This window comes from Bos mutus, chromosome 4 (assembly GCF_027580195.1).
Source record: "Bos mutus isolate GX-2022 chromosome 4, NWIPB_WYAK_1.1, whole genome shotgun sequence".
NCBI classification, from domain to species: domain Eukaryota; kingdom Metazoa; phylum Chordata; class Mammalia; order Artiodactyla; family Bovidae; genus Bos; species Bos mutus.
This window is the reverse complement of record NC_091620.1, coordinates 38,718,834-38,734,616: the sequence shown is the minus strand read 5'-3', so window position 1 is coordinate 38,734,616 and position 15,783 is coordinate 38,718,834. Positions and strand designations below refer to the sequence as shown.

The window sequence follows — 15,783 nt, the reverse complement described above, 5'->3', positions numbered from 1 at the left end:
TAATCCAATAGAGAAAAATCATACTACGCAGTCCTCAACTGTAACACCCAGGGGTTTTTTGTTTGTTTTTGTTTTTTACCATATTGTCCTAAAATCATTCACATGGCTTTTACTGGTTACTTTCGAAAATACCCTAAGATTCATCTTCTAGGGCAAAAGTTAAAATAAATCCAGTCAGTGTCTACAGTCTTTGTCTGAAAGTGAAAGTGTTAGTCACTCAGTTGTGTCCGACTCTTTGCGACCCCACAGATTGAAGCCCACCAGGCTCCTCTGTCCATGGATTCTCCAGGCAAGAATACTGGAGTGGGCTGCCATTCCCTTCTCCAGGGGATCTTCCCCACCCAGGAATCGAACCTGAGTATCTTATATTTCCTTCATTGCACACAGATTCTTTACCTGCTGAGTCACTGGGGAGCCCAATCTCTGCCTAACTCACAACAATTAATACTAACTAAGAGAAAGGAAAAAGTATATCTACATTTTGAAAAATGAGTCTGAGTCATCATGAAGTGACTTTACTCAAGTGAAAAGAGAGATAGATGAAAAGGCAAATCTCCAACATGTACAGTAAGTTCCCTACATATGAATGAGTTCCATTCCAAGAGCATGTTTGTAAGTCCAACTTGTTTCTAAGTTCAACAAAGTTGGCCTAGGTATCCAACCAACACAATCGACTACATAGTACTGTATTGTAACATATTTATAATGCTTTTCACACAAATAATACACAAAAAACAAACACATTAAAAAACACACAAATACATAAAAAAAAAAAAACAAAAAAAGGGCAATTTTTTAATCTTATAGTACAGTATCTTGAAAAATATAGTAGTACAGTACAACAGCTGGCATACAGGGGCTGGCATGAAGTGTACAGACAAGAAGAGTTACTGACTGGAGGAAAAATAGGAGGTGGAAGATGGTAGAGCTGAAGGATCATCAGCAATAGGAGATGGAGGGCATGCTGCAATTTCACTCACACCTGATGTTAATGGAATGAATGTTCCCATCTTTGAAAAGCTCGAAACCTGAAGGTTCGTATTCAGGGGATGCAGTGTACTTTAAAACTAATCATTACCCTGGTGATACATCATAAATGAATTTGAGAAAAGGGAATTTTTAAAAGGCTTTGCTTGGCTGACAAAATCTATGAGATAAAAGGTAAGAATTACTTTGATTATAAAACTAAAATTTTCATTCTATATTAGATTCTAAAAACCATATTATGAAAATATGTACTCTTATTATATGTTAAAAATTTCAAAACAAAAATCATAAACCTGATAGAAAGACCACTTATGAATGTATAAAGATTGGCAAACACAGAAACAATAAATCATAAAATTGTCAGAAATTATTTCTGTTGAGATTTTAACATAAAATGTTTAAGTACTCTGAGTGAAGAAAAATAAGGAAAATTAAGTTGGAAATGTGAAAAACAGAATTTACTTTGTTAACTGTCAGGAAAGTTCTTTCCTTTGAAATATATTGGCCTACTATAAGATGAAAGAAATCAATACAAATATTAAATATTAAAGAATTAATAGACAAGACAGAAGGGGTTATGACTAATAATTTAGCCATTACAATAATTTAATTAGTAGTAGTTCTATTGAAATGAGAATGCAAGAAGACCCAGCAGGATCTTTGACATATGGGTTCTTATAGAAGCAAACGTGCCCATGGGCCTTTATAAATGACACAATTTCATCTCTGAAGGGATAGGTGGAAGGCATCCCAAAGAGTGACCTCATCAATGTGGAATTTCCACAGTATCCCTGGCCAGGATGAGAGGGGGCAGGGACTTGGGGGAAGTGGGAGGAGACTTGTGTCTACCCCAACAGCAGCCCTGATAAAAAACCTGTCATCTCTGGAACACATTCTAACATCAAGCACAAATTATGGGAGTGTCCATCTCTGTTTAGTGAGAATCTATCAGTTCAGAATGCTAGTCTTAATTATGCCCCATAGAGGACAGAAGAAAAGCAATGAAAAGAGTATAAGATTCAGAAACAGAAAAATCAGATTCAAATTCTGATGTCATCACCATCAGCAAGGTTAGGTCAAACCATTTAGATGCTGCGCCTTGGTTTCCTCACAGTGATAAAAATAGCTACCTAGAAAGATGATGACAATCAAATGAGATAGTTATGAAAACTACTTTATCAACTGTAAGTTGCTGTGTAAATGATAGATCATGTGAATTCCAACATTACTTCTTACTATTTCCATCTATTTGACAGTCCCTAAATTATTTGAAAATAACTACCAAATACCACCAAGGATATGCAATGGAAAACAATTTCATATACAAATCAGAATGTATCAAAATATGCTACCAGCCTAGCTGCCACCTCTTGAGTGTTCCAGTTTGTTAATGATGACAAAGTCATTTATTTGGTCTTGTACAATTCTAAGACAGAAGTATGCCTACCATTTGAGTGATACACATGGTTACAATGGAGGTCTGGTTACATCCTGATATATTTTGGCAGTTAAAGCGTTTTCTGTTGGGTAGAGTGGAGTGTGAGAGAAAGAGTCAGGTATGGTTTTAAGATTTCTGACCTGAGCAACTGGGAACACAGAGTTGTCACTTAACAAAGATGAGGAAGAAAGACTGAATAGAGCAAGTCTAGTCTTTAACTTTGAGAAGTTAGACAACAACAAAGTGATGCTAAGTAGTACTCCAACAAAATAGGAATGAAAAGACCACGAAAGGAAGAGAAAATGGTATATAATGTCGAAGCCAGTTCAAGTGTTCCTTGAAAATAATTCTTGAGATGTTAGCTTGGCAACAGCTCTAGCAAAAAACTGGTCAAAATTAAAACAGGAAATCAGTGGAAATCTCCAAGAACAATGCCTTCTAGAAAAAAAGAATTAAACAGGTTACAAGAAATACACATTTAAAGTAAGGAGCAGCATTATAAAATGTAGAAATTTTTTTTTCTCTAAAGTATATAAAAGGCAACTAAAACCGGGAAGAAAAATATGATCTGAAATAGTCTGATGGAGTCAATATGAAAAACCTGAAGTAAGACATGATTTTGAACAAATGGTATAATGTAAGAAATAATCATTTATTTGGCATTTTTGAATGGCACAGAGGGGATGTCAGTGAAACCAACAAGAACACACATACAATCATAGTTCTCCACTGAAAAATATGTAGTAATTGATTTTCAATATTTAGAATCAATTTACAGGCAAAGATCTAAAGGTTATGAAATTTCTGAGATGTTTTGACTTAAAGTCTTCTGAGATTTTAAAGCTTAACTCTTTAATATAGTACCACTAAGTTTTTTTATACATGGTATTCTTAGGAAGGATCTACAATTAATTTTTTAAGTAGTCATTTCTTTTTTTCCTTGAAGAGCTAGTCAGTTAATAATTTCTTAAAAAAAAAAAAAGAAATCTAAGCAGTTAAATTTATATCTGAATTTTACTGGACATCTGAGCTCTTTTGCCAAGAGAATCAAAACTTCTTTAAAAAATATGTCAAAAGCATACATTTTCAGGGGCAAACTTCAGATAGTACAAAGGTATAAAGCTTCAAGCTTGATAGAAACCTTGGACGAGATCTTATTCAAAGCCCAGGACGAGATGACCTCTCAGAGCTTTCATCTAACCTTGATCATCTAAGAGTTTTCATTACTACCTACATGACAAAGGTGTTCTAGACCTTAAAATGGTGTTCATCCATCTTTTAAAGACAGAAATCCAGTCTTTAGGAATGATTCCTTCAAAATAGTAAGAAGCAGAGGTAATGCCTTTGGAATTTTTTTTCAAATATTAAGCAAGAAGTTTTTAAAAAGTTGAAAAATAAAGTCTGAGTTTAAAAAAAAAAAAGACATAATAATCATTTGCCTTGTAGTATGGTATGAAAAAAGTCATAACTATTCCTGACCTTTAGTCCACCTAAAGATAGGCTTTTCATACTTTACTATCTGGGTTCACTTATATAAAAATGGAAAAATTTTGCCATGATAACCAACATTAATCAAATAAAAATGTGTTGTTCCCAAGTCCACACCATTCAGAATGGAATGTCACCTGAAGCTTTCAGCTCCTCCAAGGTGAAAGGTGGAAAGGGGGAGGGGCACGCCCCACTTCTACTGAAAACCTATGCTCAAGGAGCATAAGAGCCCTCAGCTCATTACTACCTTCGTGGCCTTAGCTCTTTCTATTAATTGCACAGTGACAGTCTACCACATGTTTGAAATGGATTATTTTATTCCTGAAATATTTTTCTTCTTTTCTGAGGATGACTAAGTTTGTATTCCTATTCCATTATTTATCAGCTTTTAGATCTTGCCCATGTCACTTGAATTTTAGTCTTGATTTTCTCAAAACTAGTTTATCATATCTAATTTTTAGATTTCTTTAAAGAATAAAGAAGATAGCATATGTAACTATATAAATGTAGGCATTTAATAAACATCAATTGCATTCTGAAATCATATATTTTTGACATTTTAGACTGTAATCCTGAAATCAAAAGTATACAAAATACATTAACAGTACAAGAAATTGCTCTGGTTTCCAAGAGTTAATTAAGGGCATCAATTAAACTCTAATGATATTAAACAGTTTAAATGGTCTGGATGACTTTCAACAGAGCAAATTCTCCAACAACAATTATTTGCTTCACTGTCTGTGCAGAGAAGGGCCTTACTCTTTAAATGTAAAAGCGTGTCACATACAATCAATAGAACAAAGCATAAGTGGGGAGGAAGGCTTGACTTTTTATAATAAAATTTGTATTAGGCCTTATTATTATACACAGCCATCTAAAAGTTATATTTTCTCCCAAATGATCTTTACTTGTTATCTAAAACAAAGAGCTACAGAAAACTGGAACTTCCCTGGCAGTCCAGTCGTTAAGACTCAGCTTCCACTGCAAGGGACACGGATTTGATCCCTGGTTGGGGAACTAAGATCCCACGTGCCATGCAAACAAAACAAAAAAAAAAAAAAAAAAGAAAGAAAGAAAATTTCTTGAGCCAAATAAAAGTGAAAATATATCAACTTAAATATTTTTTTAAAAGGAACTATAAAACACCATAGAACCCCATTTTCATGCTCTAAGAAACCTAAGAGGTCACATATTCTGTCCAACATCTTCTTTGAACATCTTCTCATCAGAAGTCAAAGCACAAGCAGATGAAGTTCATTCCACAAATATGTGCTGAGTACATGCTCTGTTTCAGGCAGGGTGTCCATCTAGGTCTGAACTTAACAAGGTCACTGAGACCTTCTGATTTCATGTCCAGTATTTTTCTAGCATACTCATATCTTGACAGCAAAGATAAATTTATTCTCACCTTAGAATTAAAGGACACAAATTCAAACACCACAATAAATCATTCTGCTTACTATGCTAGGATTGAAAGATTCTAGGAAAATGATTCTCTGGGTAGATAAAGATGTCCAGAAATATCTTGTCTTAATCTCTATTAGAAAAAAATTATCAGTAATTTATTAATCTATATTGTTCTGCCTTGCATGTGTAAAAAGAAGGAGAAGGAAGAGACAGAAGAGGAGGAAGCATGGGTGGGGAAGGGAGGAAGGGAACATCTTTGAGGCTTGAGAAGTTTATAGCACCTTCAGCAACCTGACTGAAGATAGGGATATCAACTGTTAGATTAGATTTGTGATAGATGCAGAATTCAGTATAGAATTAGAGCATGTTTTTTTTAAATTAATTCTATTTTTTTCTCTTTTTGTCATTTTCCTCTTTTTCTTAAGTTCAATACAGAGGAAAAACAGTCTAATAAGTTTTGAATTTAAGATTTTCTTTTTAATAAGATGTGGGATGATATTTATTTAATCTTTGAAAAATAACAGCACAATTACCATGAAGTTGTGGCACTTTTTTCTTATTTTCCTCTATGAAAATGACTACTGTATAAATTGTGTCTCAAAGCATGCCTTCAAACAGTAACTTAAGATGCTGCAAGAAAGAAGGATGCCAGTCCAATAAACACAGCTTATGATCATCTCCTCTTGGACACTGACATGTTCATTTGGGTTACTAATGGCTCTCCAAAGTCCAGCAAAAGAGCAATTGTGGTTATGTTGCATATGTCAGTGTTTCCTAAACTAATATAAAACAGTGAAGGTTTTTAACAGAGCAAATATTAATATCCTCTAAACTGCCATCATACAAAACGGACTGAGGAAGTAGGCTGTAGTCACGTGGAAACTTGTCTTCTTGAATGTTGAACTCAACAAAATGAAGGGAAAACAAGAAAAATAAAGCAATGTCCCTTAAAGTCAACTGGATAATGGAATGGGTTTTGAAACAAACACTGCCTTGTTTTTACTTATGGTTTTGTTTATCTCTTTCCTTCCTTCCCAGGGTTATTCCCTGAAGGAAACTATAGGCTTTCAGAGAGCATCGACTGTAAAAATCCTAGGCATATGAATAAGCATAGATAAGATATTCAAAACCCAAGAGAAATAAGTCAAAATTAATTAAATCAAGACTATAATCCATAGCATTCACTATGTGCTATTTAGAAATACTGGGTACATGATAATACTGGGAGAGAACAGCAACTGTGCATGTCAGCTGTTGCAAGAAGCCTACATCACTTGGCTTATCTTCCAAGAACAAAAGAATCACAAAAGAAGGAATGGAGGAGAACAAGATGGAGGAGGAGTAGGTGGATGTGGGCTACATCTCTCTCCACAGATACATCAGGAATACACCTTCAGACACAGAAGTGCATGCAAAACACCAGTGAGACTGGACAGGGGTACCTGACCAATGGAAAAGAATATATAGAACCATGTAAAATTCGGTAGGATGAAGGAACTAGGGGGAAAAACAGAAGTGTTAGTAGGACTGGACCTGCCTTCACCAGGTCGGGGAACTGAAGCAGGGGTCTGATCACCACACAGGGGCAACTGTCTGAGTCAGAGAAACATTTAAGGCTGAGAGTGAAATAGCTGATCTGTGACAACCTAAATGGAATGAGAATCAAACAGTCCTTGCCACAGCCATACGTATCCCAGTCAGGAACGCTGGTTTCCTGGAAGGCACAGCGGGTGGGAGCTGGAGCTTAGGAATTGTGCAGCAATCCTAAGGCAAGGGCTGCTGTTGACTGCAGAAAGATGGACTGAGGGGATGTGAAGGAGGAGATCATGTTGAGAAATGCCAGTGGAGGAAAGCCAGGCAGCCACAGAAGCAAGGTGATACTGCTGAGTAACGTGCAGGGGGTGGGGCCATCACCATAGCCTCTCTCTCCCAACACACCAGCATCGGCAGCTGAGCAATAGAGAGGCTGGCCCATCAAACGACTAAGGCACTGAACTACAGAGCAGGACCCTACCCAGGGTGCCCCTTTAAGTGCCTGACCGCCGATCTACAGAGTAGGACCCCAACCAGCGGGGTCCTTTTATGGGTCTGATGCATGGAGCAACAGAGAAGGACCCCAGACAAGGGAGCCCTCTAATTGACTGAACTGGTGGAGCTATGGAGAAAGACTGGCCAGAGGCCTTCTGATTACCAGCTACAAGAGGCCAGAAAAAAGACTCTGATAGGACCATAACTCCTGCAGCCGAGGCAGTCCCTGTCCCTCCACACTTGGCACCACCAGGGTCCCTGCAAGCCAAGCAGCTGTGCCACCTTCACGCTCAACTCTCACTCAGGCAGAGCTGCCACGGGCAAAAAAAAGTCTTGCATCTAGGCATGTAGGGTTGCTTTGGTGGTGTTCAACTCTTTCCGACCCTGTAGACTGTGGCCTGCCAGGCTTCTCTGTCAGAGACGGGGTTCTCCAGGCAAGAATACTGAAGCATATTGGCCAATACTGGTTGCCATACCCTTCTAGAGAACTATATTTCCTGCTGTCTTAGCCACCAACCCCTCTGAGTATCTGGTGTTGCTAGAACCCCTGCAACCCAAGCAAGCAGCCGTACCACCTCCACACCTGGCCCTCACAGGGGCAAACCCAAACCCTCCAGGGCAGCCTCAGTAGCTAAACCCCAGTGGACGAACCACATGTAGAGGTGGAAATAGAACCACAATTGAAACCCAGGGGCAGTGTGGCTAAGGAAGAAGACCCAAAACCTTCCCACCAGCTGTACAAGCTGTAGATTAAATCCACATAATCAACTACACAGATCCGTGTTTATGGAATATATAATAGACCATTGAAAGCTCCCACAAAAGAAAGCACACTAGCTCTGATAGCTGTGGACATTGGAGGCAAGAACACACAGGAATAGAACCAGATTAGAATCTGAGCTGCCCCCACAGCAGGTCCAGAGGTCAGCACAGTGTTGGAGGGCATCCTAGGGAGGTGAGGTGGACTGTGGACTGTGACTCTCAGCAAGAGAAAGGACTCTGACAGTAGTGACTCAAGAAAAACATGTATTATTCTTATTTTTTGACTTGTTCTATAGATTCTTTTGAACTTTTTTCTTTTTTTTTCTTCCTCTTTTCCCCCTCAGTTGTAGTTGTCAATTTTATTGGCACTAAGAAATCTAATTAAGCTTTGAGCTTTCTTTTTTTCTCTCATTCACATTTTTTATTGTTGTCTTAAACCTCTGTCTCTACGTTGGGCTTTTGCAGTCCTGTGGAGTTTCTTTTTTTTTTTTCCTCTTTTTCTTTATTTTTATTTTTTTTTTTAAACCTATTATTCTTTTTTCTACATTTATTCCTTTGTTTGCCTTTCCTACCATTCTTTTCCCCTTGTAGTTAATCTTCAATGTATAGAAATTTTCTTTATCTACCTCTGTTTAACTTTGCATATCTATTCTTTCTCTCTTTCCTTTCTCTCCTTTCCTCTCAACATATTTGTTAGTTTTATTTTCATTGCTTTATTCCCCACTTGGCACCTTGGTTTAGTTTTGTTTTCCAATTTGCGCTTTAATTAGTTTTCTTCTGGTAGATATAATTTTTGGTTTCCTTTGTTTGCCTGGTCAGTCTATTGTACTTTATTTTTGTTGGACTGTTTTGATTTTGATTATGGGTGTATATGTATATGTGTATATGCAGTCACACTTTCTATTGTTCTTATAAACCTCTGACTCTACGTTGGGCTTTTGCAGTTCTGTGGAGTTTTCCTTTTTATTTTTTCTTTCTTCTTCCATTTTTTTTTCTCTTTTTTATATTTTTTAAACCTATTGTTTTTTTATACATTTATTCCTTTGTTTACCTTTCCTACTGTTCTTTTCCCCATGCAGTTAATCTTTAATGTATATAAATTTTCTTCATCTACCTCTATTTAACTTTGCATATCTATTCTTTCTTTTATTTCTTTCCTTTCCTTTCAACATATTTGTTAGTTTTGTTTTCATTGCTTTATTCCCCACTTGGCACCTTGCTTTAGTTTTGTTTTCCAGTTTGTGCTTAAGTTACTTTTGTTCTTAACTGGTAAATACAATTTTTTATTTCCTTTGTCCACTGGATCAATCTACTGTACTTTATTTTTGTTGAACTGTTTTCACTTTGTTCAATGGTGTATATATATATGTGTGTGTGTGTGTGTGTATTCCATTATTTTAATTATTATTTGCCTGATTTTGTGACTGCCATTTGTCTGGGGTTCATCTTTGGTTTCTCATTTTTGGATATCTGTTTTAATCTCACTTAATGCCATAACAAACCACTTGTGGAAACTTTTGTTCCTGACCAGAGATCAAGCCCTGAGCCTTTGGAGTAGGAGCACTGACTCCAACACCCTAGACTACCAGAGAACTAACCCTAAGCAGTATCAAATAGTGAGAACACACACACAGGAAACAACTTGAATACAAGACCCAGCATCACCCAACCACCAGTAGCACCCTGTGCAGGACGCCTCACCTAAACAACAAACAAAACAAAAATACAAACTGTATCATCAGCAGACAGGATTACCACCTCACTCATCCTTCCCCATAAGAGGAAAAACAAACAAATACTCAGCACAAATCTCACCCTATATGAAGCTCACACAAACCACTGGACCAATCTTAGGAGGGAAGAAACCAAAAGGAGGGAAGAACTCAATCTTCTTCAAGGAAAGAATTCAATTTTCCTTGAAACCTGGAAAAAGGAGACCTCAAACATAATAACTTAAAAAAAAATAATGACAAGGCAGAGAAAAACTGCACAAATGAAGGAACAAGCTAGAAACACAGAAGTATAAATAAATGAAGAGGAAATAGGCAAACTATCTGAAAAATAATTCAGAATAATGATAGTAAAGATGGCAGAAACCTTGAAAACAAAATGGAGAAAATGTAAGAATCAATTAACAAAGATCTAGAAGAATTAAAGAATAAACACACATAGACAAACAACACAATTACTGAAATTAAAAATACTCTAGAAGGAATCAATAGCAGAATATCTGAAGCAGAAGAACGAATCAGTGAGCTGGAAGATAAAATGGTGGAAATAACTTCTGAAAAGCAGTATAAAGTAAAAAAATGAAAAGAGCTGAGGACAGTCTCAGAGACTTCTGAGACCATATCAAATGCACCAACATTAGAATTATAGGGGTCCCAGAAGAAGAAGAGGAAAAGAAAGGGTATGAGAAAATTTTTGAAGAGATTATAGTTGAAAATTTCCCCAACATGGAAAAGGAAATAGGCATTGAAGTCCAAGAGGCACAATGAGTCCCATACAAGATAAATCCAAGAAGAAACACACCAAGACACATACTAATCAAACTAAGAAAGACTAAACACAAAGAAAGAATATTAAAAGCAGCAAGGGAGAAGCAACAAGTACCATACAAGGGAGACCCCATATGCTTAACAGCTGATCTTTCAGCAGAAACTCTGCATGTCAAAAGGGAATGGCAGGATATATTTAAAATACTGAAAAGGAAAAATCTAAAACCAAGATTACTGTACCCAGAAAGGATCTCATTCAAATTGATGGAGAAATAAAAAGCTTTTCAGACAAGCAAAAGTTAAGAGAATTCACAACCACCAAACCAGCTTTACAACAAATGTTAAAGGGACTTATATAGTCAAGAAATACAACAGAAGAAAAAAATATCCATAAAAATCAACCCCAAACAATTAAGAAAATGGCAATAGAAACATATATCAATAATCACTTTAAATATAAATGGATTAAATGCTCCAACCAAAAGACACAGACTGGCTGAATGGATACAAAAACAAGACCCATATATATGCTGTCTACAAGAAACCCACTTCAGACCTCAAAAAACATATAGACTGAAAGTGAGAGGATCGAAAAATATATCCCATGCAAATGGGAAGCAAAAGAAAGCTGGAGTAGCAATCCTCATATCAGACAAAACAGACCTTAAAATAAAGAAGATTACAAGAGACAAGGAAGGACACTACATAATGATCAAGGGATTAACCTGAGAAGAAAACGTAACAATTGTAAATACCTATGCATCCAACATAGGAGCACCTCAATACATGAGACAAACACTAACAGACATAAAAGGAGAAATTGGCAGTAACACAATAATAGTAGGAGACTTTAACACCTTACTTACACCAATGGACACAGCATCAAAACAAAAAATTAATAAGGAAATTCAAGTCTTAAATAATACATTAGATGAGATGGATCTCATTGATATTGTTAGGACATTCCATCCAAGTGCAGAAGAATACACCTTCTTCTCAAGTGCACATGGAACATTCTCCAGAATGGACCACATCTTGGGTCACAAATCAAACCTCAGTAAATTTAAGGAAATTTAAATTGTGTCAAGCATCTTCTCTGACCACAATGCTATGAGACTAGATATCAATTACAAGAAAAAAGGTGTAAAAAACACAAACACATGGAGATTAAACAACACATTTCTAAATAACCAACAGGTTATTCAAGAAATTAAAAGGGAAATCGAAAAAATTCTAGAAACAAATGACAATGAAAACACGACAACTCAAAACCTATGGGTTGCAGCAAAAGCAGTTCTAAGAGGGAAGTTTATAGCAATACAATCCTATCTCAAGAACAAGAAAAACATCAAATAGACAACCTAACTTTACATGTAGAGTAATTGGAAAAAGAAGAAGAACAATAACAACAAAAAACAAAACCCAAAATTAGTAGATGGAAAGAAATCATAAAGATCCAAGCAGAAATAAATGAATAAGAAAAAAAAAAAAAGAATAGTAAAGATTAATCAAACTAAAAGCTGGTTCTTTGAGAAAATAAACAAAATAGACAAATGTTTAGCCAGACTCATCAAGGGAAAAAGAGAGAAGAATCAAATCAACAAATTAGAAATGAAAAAGGAGAGTTTACAACAGATAATGCAGAAATACAAAGGATTACAAGAGACTATTATCCTGAAAGATGATGCTGTGAAAGTGCTGCACTCAATATGCCAGCAAATTTGGAAAACTCAGCAGTGGCCACAGGACTGGAAAAGGGCAGTTTTCATTCCAATCCCAAAGAAAGGCACTGCCAAAGAATGCTCAAACTACCGCACAATTGCACTCATCTCACACGCTAGTAAAGTAATGCTCAAAATTCTCCAAGCCAGGCTTCAGCAGTACGTGAACCGTGAACTTCTTGATGTTCAAGCTGGTTTTAGAAAAGGCAGAGGAACCAGAGATCAAATTGCCAACATCCGCTGGATCATAGAAAAAGCAAGAGAGTTCCGGAAAAACATCTATTTCTGCTTTATTGACTATGCCAAAGCCTTTGACTATATGGATCACAATAAACTGTGGAAAATTCTGAAAGAGATGGGAATACCAGACCACCTGATCTGCCTCTTGAGAAATTCGTATGCAGGTCAGGAAGCAACAGTTAGAACTGGACATGGAACAACAGACTGGTTCCAAATAGGAAAAGGAGTTCATCAAGGCTGTAAATTGTCACCCTGTTTATTTAACTTATATGCAGAGTACATCATGAGAAATGCTGGACTGGAAGAAACACAAACTGGAATCAAGATTGCTGGGAGAAATATCAATAACCTCAGATATGTAGATGACACCACCCTTATGGCAGAAAGTGAAGAGGAACTCAAAAGCCTCTTGATGAAAGTGAAAGTGGAGAGTGAAAAAGTTGGCTTAAAGCTCAACATTCAGAAAACAAAGATCACGGCATCCGGTCCCACCACTTCATGGGAAATAGATGGGGAAACAGTGGAAACAGTGGCAGACATTTTTTTTCTGGGCTCCAAAATCACTGCAGATGGTGACTGCAGCCATGAAATTAAAAGACGCTTACTCCTTGGAAGGAAAGTTATGACCAACCTAGATAGCATATTCAAAAGCAGAGACATTACTTTGCCAACAAAGGTTCGTCTAGTCAAGGCTACGGTTTTTCCTGTGGTCATGTATGGATGTGAGAGTTGGACTGTGAAGAAGGCTGAGTGCCGAAGAATTGATGCTTTTGACCTGTGGTGTTGGAGAAGACTCTTGAGAGTCCCTTGGACTGCAAGGAGATCCAACCAGTCTATTCTGAAGGAGATCAGCCCTGGGATTTCTTTGGAAGGAATGATGCTAAAGCTGAAACTCCAGTCCTTTGGCCACCTCATGCGAAGAGTTGACTCATTGGAAAAGACTCTGATGCTGGGAGGGATTGGGGGCAGGAGGAGAAGGGGACGACAGAGGATGAGATGGCTGGATGGCATCACTGACTCAATGGACGTGAGTCTGAGTGAACTCCAGGAGTTGGAGATAGACAGGGAGGCCTGGCGTGCTGCAATTCATGGGGTCGCAAAGAGTCAGACACGACTGAGCGACTGATCTGATCTGAATTGAAGCTATGATAAAAAATCTCCCAAAAAACAAAAGCCCAGGACCAGATGGCTTCACAGGAGAATTCTATCAAACACTTAGAGAAGAGATAATGCCTATTTTTCTAAAACTCTTTCAAAAAAAATTGCAGAGGAAAGAATACTTCCAAACACATTCTATGAGGCCACCATCACCCTAATACCAAAACAAGACAAAGACAACACAAAACAGAAAACTACAGGCCAATATCACTGATGGACATAGATGCAAAACTCCTCAACAAAATTTTAGCTAACAGAATTCAGCAACACATCAAAAAGCTCATACACCATGATCAAGTTGGGCTTATTCCAGGAATGCAGGATTTTTCAATATATGCAAATCAATCAATGTGATACACCTTATTAATAAATTGAAAGATAAAAATCATATGATAATTTCAAGAGATGAAGAAAAAGCCTTTGACAAAATTCAGCATGCACTTATGATTAAAACTCTTCAAAAAATGGGCATAGAAGAAACCTTCCTCAATATAGTAAATGCCATATATGATAAGCCTACATCAAACCATTCTCAATGGTGAAAAACTGAAAGCATTGCCCCTAAGATCAGGAACAAGACAAGAGTGTCCACTTTCACCACTATTATTCAACAGAGTTCTGGAAGTCCTAGCTACAGCAATCAGAGAAGAAAGAGAAAGAAAAGGAATCTAGATTGGAAAAGAAGTAAGACTCTCAGTGTTTGCAGATGACATGATACTGTACATAGAAAAACCCTAAAGATAGTATCAGAAAATTACTAGAGCTAGTCAGTTTCCTAATTAAGGAAAGTTTCAGGATACAAAATCAATACACAGAAATCACTTGCATTTCTATATACTAACAATGAAAAATCAGAAAGAGAAATTAAGGAATCAATCCCATTCACCATTCCAACAAAAATAATTAAATATCTAGGAATAAATCTACCTAAGGAGACAAAGAACTGTACAGAGAAAAGTGTAAGACACTAATGAAATAAATCAAAGACGACATAAACAGATGGAGAGATATTCCATGTTCCTGGGTAGGAAGAACCAATATTATGAAAATGACTATAGTACCAAATGCAATCTACATATTTAATGCAATCCCTATCAAATTACCAATGGCATTTTTCACAGAACTAGAACAAAACATTTCACAATTCATATGGAAACACAAAAGACCCCAAATAACCAAACCAGTCTTGAGAAAGAAAAATGGAGCTGGAGGAATCAACCTTCCTGACTTCAGATTATACTACAAAGCTATAGTCAGCAAGACAGAATGGTACTGGCACAAAAACAGAAATATAGACCAATGAAACAAGAGAGAAAGCCCATAAATAAACCCATGCACCTATGGGTACCTTATTTTTTACAAAGGAGGCAAGAATATACAATGTGGCAAAGACAGCCTCTTCAATAAATGGTGCTGGGAAAACTGGACAACTACATGTAAAAGAATGAAATTAGAACACTTCCTAACACCATACACAAAGATAAAATGGATTAAAGACATAAATGTAACATCAGAAACTATAAAACTCTTCAAGGAAAACACAGGCAGAACACTCGATGACATAAATCAAAGCAAGATCCTCTATGACCCACCTCCTAGAGTAATGGAAATAAAAACAAAAGTAAACAAGTGGGACCTGATTAAACTTAAAAGCTTTTGCACAGCAAAGGAAACTATAAACAAGGTAAAAAGACAACCTTCAGAATGGAAGAAAATGATAGTAAGTGAAACAACTGACAAAGGATTAATTTCCAAAATATACAAGCAGCTTATATAACTCAATGCCAGAAAAACAAACAACCCAATCAAAAAGTGAGAAAAAGACTTGAACAGACATTTCTCCAAAGAAGACATATAGATGGCTAACAAACACATGAAAAGATGCTCAACATCACTCATTATTAGAGAAATGCAAATCAAACTACAATGAGATATCACCTCACACCAGTCAGAATGACCCTCATGAAAAAGTCTACAAACAATAAATGGTGGAGAAAAGGGAATGCTCCTGCATTGTTGGTGGGAATGTAAATCGATACAGCCACTATGGAAGACG

The 15,783-nt window shown here is 36.7% G+C and overlaps 1 protein-coding gene across 4 annotated transcripts in view; it reads right to left on the bottom strand.

Annotated features, from left to right (window-relative positions):
- Nucleotides 1–15,783, bottom strand: part of SUGCT (succinyl-CoA:glutarate-CoA transferase) — a 787,630-nt gene that overhangs the window by 261,548 nt on the left and 510,299 nt on the right. The window lies entirely within an intron of this gene.